Genomic DNA, 6283 nt, shown 5'->3' with positions numbered 1-6283 from the left:
CTTGGTTTCAAAGTCTGCACATAGTTGCTACCAGTATTTTTTGCTTTTAACCTTCGAGGGCTTCATCTAAAGCTGAGACAGAAAGTTATTTAGAGAAGTATAGCGTTCCCAGGCAAAAGAATTCTAGAGAAAGGACCCTATGTCTTCCATATAACTTGAGCGGAATTTGGAGGCATACAGAATGCAATGTGACCCAACCGGGCAGAAAGAACTAGTGCACTTGCACAGTGTTTCTCTGGCAAGGAGATGCACATAAGAAGGGTATGGGCTAGACAGTCCTTAAGACTGATTGCAAGAAGAAATGCTTACATCTCAGTGGGTCACCCATAGTAGTACAAGCTGGGTCAGTGCACACACACACACACACACAGATTTGAGGGTCAATTCAGAACCTAAACTGATCTATATAGTGACATCGTTTGGGCCAGGAAAATGCCCTTTGGGGGACAATTTAGGAAAAGGCCACCACCTCTGGATTGATGTCTCCAAGTAGGGCACAGGCTGGAAGCAGAGTTCAGGTTATCTTGCAGCCCAGAGTTTTCTGGGCAGTGTTGTGTGATTATTTTTTAAAATTTCCTTCTGTCAACATATGGAGAGAACTGTAATAATGTGTTCCTAGAACACTTTTTTATAATAGAGGCAGGACCTCACTGTTACCCAGGCTGGAGCATAGTGGCTTGATCATCACTTACTGCAGCCTCGAACTCTTGGGCTTGAGCAATCTGCCCACCTCAGCCTCTGGAGTAGCTCAGACTACAGATGTGTGCCACCACACCTGGCTAATTTACTTTACTTATTTTAGAGACATGGTCTTGTTGTGTTGCCCAGGTTGGTCTCAAACTTCTGGGCTCAAGCAATCCTCCTGCCTCAGCCCCCTGAGTAGCTTGCCTAGAACACTTTTTAACAATCTAGGATAAGATTTTAAAAATAAGAATATAACCACTTTATTTTAAATACTCATTAAAGTTAATCATCAGCAAGGGAGATGTATTAGTCTGTTTTCACACTGCTGCTAAGAGACTGGGAAGAAAAAGGTTTAATTGGATTTACAGTTCCGCATGGCTAGGGAGGCCTCAGAATCATCGTGGGAGGTGAAAGGCACCTCTTACATGGTGGTGGCAAGAGAAAAATGAGGAAGAAGAAAAGCAGAAACCCCTGATAAACCCATCAGATCTCATGAGACTTATTCACTATCATGAGAATAGCACGGTTAAGACCGGCCCCACGATTCAATTACCTCCCCCTGAGTCCCTTCCACAAAATGTGGGAATTCTGGGAGATACAATTCAAGTTGAGATTTGGGTGGGGACACAGCCAAAGTATATTAGGAGAAAACATTGAGAATACATCCTCAACTCCATGCTATCCAAAAAGATGAATCATAGTGTCATAGAGATGTTCAAATTTAAGGATTTCAGGCTAGGGCCACAAAATAGACATCCCTCATAAAGCCACAAGTGGCTAGCTGCTTAAATGAAAGATGAAGAATAAACTGTCATAAAAAGCATTTCTATTAGTGATCTGTACCATATGTTTCTAAAATAAGAGTCCTTTTGAAGTTGATACTTCTTACTAGAGAGGCATTCTTAAGAGCATCGTTAAAAAATTGATTATTGTGTCCATTTATATCCTGAAGCAGTAGGGCTAGCATGATTTTCATACCTGAGGGGTGCTGCCTTATTCCTTATGTGTAAATATATTAAACCTAGAATTATTATTATTAGACCTATAGGTCATTTTAGTGTGGGCATATCTTAGGTTGTTATATTTATATCAAATTCCAAGGAGGCTTTTCCTTTGACAGTCTCTAAATTCTTCATAACTGCGACTCTGGTAACCATGAGAAATTGGGATATAGTCAGAGGAAACTGGATGGATTTTAATTGTTCACCCACAGCTTCTGTACACTTTTGAAATAATTCACAGAATTTCAAACAAAAATACACATTTTGATATGTCCCCATTTCTTATAAAATTACCAGGTAAATTACTACGTTGTCCTATAAGTACAGTTACAGAAGTATTAATATTATAGTATTTATTCAACATTATAACTTTAAAATTTTTATAATCTCTTGATATTCCCAGTAAGTTTTTTCATCAACTCATTACAGAGCAAGCACTAGTCAACTAGGTAACTATTACCTATGTCAAAGCAAGCTATTACAAAGCAAACACTAGTAAATAGGTAACTATTACCTATGTCAAAAAAGAGACCATATTCTATTCCCAGAAGCTCCCTCCTCCCAGATGTTACCTTTTCCATCACTGTCAAAGAAACTATAATCTTGACTTCTAGCACTTTAGTTCTGCCTATTTTTTTGAACTATGTGTAACTAGAACCTTAAAGTATGTTCTTATCTTTATATGGTTTATGTTGCTCAACACTGCTTTTGAGACTCAACCATGTTGTCTGCAGCTTGTTTATTCATTCACATATTCCATTGTATGACTCCATAAAAACTTATTAAGCTATTTTATTATAAATAATGCTGCTATAAACATTTTACACACTGTTCTTGCTGCTCATATGTATGTTATTCTTAAGTATGTATATAAGAGTGAAATATATTTGCCATATGTAGAACTAACAAAAATACCTGTTTGGGTTAGTTTTGTTTTTGTTAATCCTTCTGGTCTGGGAACTTCCTTGTTGCTTTCCTGATAATATTTTTTGATAAACAGAAGTTCTTAATTTTATTCTTGTCCTATTTATCAAGCTTTTTGTTTACAGTTAGTGGGCTTTTTTTGAGTCTTGTTTATAGATTACATGTGATTTGATATCTTATAATCTTTGCATGTGTGTGCATAAATTTTACCGGCCTGTATAAAAATCGCCAGAGTTTGGCGACCATGGTTTTATCAATGTGATGAAACCAGGGAACTATTCCTGGTTTTCTATTCTCCAGATGATATTTTGTAAATTTTTGTTACTTTTTACTAGAATGCTTGGAAATAGTTAAGGGTCTGTTCATTTTTTTTCTATCTCTTCTTGTGCCAGTTTTCTAAAGTTTTATTTTTCAGGAAAGTTTTTCACTTAATCCAAATGTTTAGATGTGTTGTCATGAAGTTTTTCATAATCTTTTCTAATTATGTCTTTTGTTCTATGTGGGTTCTCTGGTTATATCACTATTTTTATTCCTGACTCAGGTTATTTATGCCTCTATCACTCTCAGTAGGGATTTAGTTCACTAGCCTTTCTAAAAGACAATATTGTCTGTGTAGTTGGTTGGCTTAAAATATTATTTATCTTTATCTAATTTCCTTTCTTCTATCTTAACATTTAATTGGCTCTTTTTTCATGCTTTTTGAGTGCATTTTAGATCATTTATTTTTGCATTTATTCTTATACTTTTTTATTATACTTTAAGTTTTAGGGTACATGTGCACAATATGCAGGTTTGTTACATATGTATACATGTGCCATGTTGGTGTGCTGCACCCATTAACTCGTCATTTAGCATTAGGTATATCTCCTAATGCTATTCTTATACATTTAAAGTTATGCATTTCTCAGCACTTGTGTTGACATGTAATATTTTCCTTATTAATCACTTCAAGACATTTTTAATTTTTATTGTGACTTCTTTATTGCCCCATAGTTTATTTAGAAGTGTGTATCTTGATCTCTGAATGTGTATATCAAATTCCAAAGAGGCTTTTCCTTTCACAACCTCTAAATTCCTTATAATTGTGACTCTGGTGACTGTGAGAAATTGGGATATAGTCAGAGGAAACTGGATGGATTTTAATTGTTCACCCACAGCTTCTGTATACTTTTGAAATAATTCACAGAATTATTAGAGATCAGAGAACCTGCTCTCTGTGTTTTCCATCCTTTAGAAATGGTTGAGACTTCACTACATGGAAAATATATTCTTAACTGTTTTATGTATTTGAATAAAATGTCTATTTTGCTGTTGTTCTTCCACACAACTAAAAACTCTGTCAGGCTTTCCTGCCCCTATGCAGCCACTTTCTATTCTGCTTCTCAGCCTCTTTGTTGATAATATTTGCAAATGCCTTCAGAGAAAAAATGTATAATCTGGTTGCTCAAGTCCTGCCTGAGACTTCTCCAAATCCTTCAAACATATTTTAAAAATCCTTCTAGATTTTCTAGTTGTTCTCAATTGGAAAATTGGTCTCCTCCAAGTTAATCTGTCATAGAGGAAGTGGTCCACATGTATATTTTTCCTAGTATTTGTCTATAAATTATGTTATTGAAGGAGGTGTTTACAATATTTTCTTTATAAACATTCATGTGTGTTTATATGTGTGCACAAATGTCCCCTAAATTCACCACTTATTTTGAAGGTACTGTATCTGCCTTTTTTCTTTTCTTTTGAAACATTTCAAATACAGAAAAGTTACAAGGTCAGTAAAGAGAACATTTTTTCCTGATCCATTTAAGAATTAGTTACACCCAGGTGTGGTGGCTTATGCCTGTAATCCCAACACTTTGGGAGGCTGCAGCAGGCCGATCTCTTGAGTTGAGAAGTTCCAGACCAGTTCCAGACCAGCCTAAGCAACATGGTGAAACCCTGTTTCTACAATAGTAACAATAAAATAATACAAAAATTAGCCAGGTGTGGTGGTGCGTGCCTGTAGTCCCAGCTACTTAGGGGGCTGAGGTAGGATGATGGCTTGAGTCCGGGAGTTAAGGCTGCAGTGAGCCATGTTTGTGCCACCGCCCTTCAGCCCTGACAAAGGGGAAAATAATTAAAAAAAAAAAAAAAAAAAGAATTACAGACATAATGCCCCCTCACCCCTGAATACATTCTTGTGTATTTCTACGAACAAAAACATTCTTCTGTATAATCACATTACAATCATCAAAATCAGCAAAATCAACATTGACACATAATTGCTTTATAATCCTCAGGCTCCAAGTTTTCTCAGCCATCCCGAATAATGCCCTTTATTACAAAAAGAACCATTTCAAAATCATGCATTGCATTTCACTATCATTTTTCTTTTTTTTTCCTTTTTGAGACAGAGTCTCGCTTTGTCACCCAGATTGGAGTGACAACTCCAACTTCCAATTTATGTGCTTTTTTCCTCTTAGTAATTATAAATAAACTAAAAATTTTTATTATATATAATATTACTAAATTATATAAGCACACATACAAAATATAAACCACAATAATTATCATTTCATACCATTCAACTTTATTTAGATTTACTCATTTTTAGCATTTTTCTGTCTCTTCCTACCATCATGAATCTCTAATTTTTCATGAGATCTTATGTATTCCTTCTGAAGAGGTATTTTTCTTAACAATAGTAGATTCTACTAGTGATAATTCTTTCAGAATTTGTTCACCTAAAAATAGTTTTTTCACCTTAATTTTTAAAGGCATATTTGTTGTACATCAAATTCTGGCTGGCAGTTGTTTTCTTCAGCACTTTGAAAATATCAGTGAGCTGTATTGTTTTGTATTGCAGATATAGTACTCAGGTTTTAAATTAACTGTCACATATTAAAATATGAACCCTAGGGTTTTTTTTAAACCTTCCAATTGCTTTACAGTTTTGTCTTTGTTTTTAGCTTTCAGCAGTTACTGATATAATTGTGGATTTTTTTGTATTTATCTGGCTTGTTATCACAGTCTTTTGGAAAATGATTTTATGTCTTTCATCTATTCAAATGTGTTTCTGTTCCATTTCTCTTCTGTACTTTAGGATTACAAATACCATTATGTTAAACATTCTTATTCATCCCTTCATATCTTTTACCATTTCTTATTTATTTTATTTTTGTCTTTTTGTATGGTATCTCCCCTTAGTTCTTTCACTGAACAAATTCTCACCTGCTTTTAAAATCCATTGAGACCTCCATTACAACTGTTTTATTTTTCACTGCTAGAATTTCCATTTGTTTTTATAGTTTGTAATTTTCTTCTGGAAATTTCAATCCTGGTTATTATTACTTCACACAAGTAGTACAATTATTCCAAAATTTGTGGCTGATATTTGGAGTCCCTGTAGATCTGTTTCTATGTTTTATTCTTGCTGCTGGCTTTCAGTCATGCTGCCTTAACTCCCTGTGCATCTGGTTATGATTTTGGGTAGTTTAAAAATTTTGTTTGAAAGTTGTTTGGAGAAATCATTTGAGAATGAACATGTTATCTTGTTCCAAAGTCTTTTTATTGTGCTTCTGCTAGCTATGTGGGGGCAGTAGAAATCTGGGGTTGCCTCAATCCAATCTGAGGGATTGAGATTAGTTGAACATGAACTGTATTCTCCAGAAGAACCTTTCTATATAGAAATCACTCTTACC

This window comes from Gorilla gorilla, chromosome 4 (assembly GCF_029281585.2).
Source record: "Gorilla gorilla gorilla isolate KB3781 chromosome 4, NHGRI_mGorGor1-v2.1_pri, whole genome shotgun sequence".
Lineage (NCBI taxonomy): Eukaryota > Metazoa > Chordata > Mammalia > Primates > Hominidae > Gorilla > Gorilla gorilla.
The sequence above is the reverse complement of the archived record's forward strand: the minus strand, read 5'-3'. Positions refer to the sequence as shown.